Here is a 1098-nt window from a genome sequence, read left to right on the forward strand (position 1 = left end):
CCAGTAGTAGTGTGAATAGCTTTTATATACATTTACCAGTATAAATTACATTTTTGGACAGAAGCATTCAGAGGGGACATCATATGATTTTTAAAAGGTGAATGTGTGTGGGGGAGCCTGACAGTGCTGTGTATTGCTGCTGGTAGAATGCAGGTCTGTACCTGTCACTTCCTCACGCAATGGCTTTCTGACCTCAGCCTAGCTGTCTGGGTACACTTCTGGTGATAGCACAGCTTTCGCACAGTTGCTAGTGACCAGTTCAAGTGGCATTGATTGAGATCTCGGAGCAAGATACTGCAAAAAGTGTGCCTAGGGAGGAGGCTACAATAATGACTTGGACATATATACCACCGTTCCTTCATTGTTGCTGGGTCAAAATCCTGGAACTCCGTACCCCTGACTGCATTGTGGGAGCACCTTCACCCCACGGACTGCAGCGGTTGAAGAAGGCGGCCCACCACCACCACCTTCTCGGGGCAACTAAGGACGGGCAATAAATGCCAGCCTTGCCATTGACGCTCATATCCCAGGAATTGATATAAAGAAAAAATTAGCACATTGTGCCACTGAGGCAGAGTGCGATGTACTAGGGAGCGACACTCTGTGCAGCTGCACCCTGGAGCAATGGGACATGGTTTGTTCTGTCCTCTACGCACTCAGCTCCTGATCTCGGTTATGTCGCCAGGGCCCAGCAGAGGCCAAGCACTTTCCCCAAGAGAAAGATATGGAAAATCGGAGGCAAAGCTTTCTCTGGGCTGCTCTTGTGCATCTTCTAGAAACTCTACACATGAGGGAGAAAGGAATAAAAGGTTCTGATAGGGTTAGATGAAGAGGGGTGGGAGGAGGCGCGTGTGAAGTATAAACGCCGGCATGGACCATTTGGGCTGAATGGCCTGCTTCTCTGCTGTACATTCTATGTAATCATGTGACAATGTCTAATGGTATGCCAGCACCTTTTATATCTCCCCATGGATCGGCTTCCTTCAACTGAGAACCTGTCAAGTTTTGATTTAATACTCCAGGCATTTAGGGACGTAGGAACAGGAGGAGGCCATTCAGCCCCTCGAGCCATTCAATGAGATCATGGCTGATCTGTAT

This window comes from Heptranchias perlo, chromosome 18, assembly GCF_035084215.1.
Source record: "Heptranchias perlo isolate sHepPer1 chromosome 18, sHepPer1.hap1, whole genome shotgun sequence".
NCBI classification, from domain to species: domain Eukaryota; kingdom Metazoa; phylum Chordata; class Chondrichthyes; order Hexanchiformes; family Hexanchidae; genus Heptranchias; species Heptranchias perlo.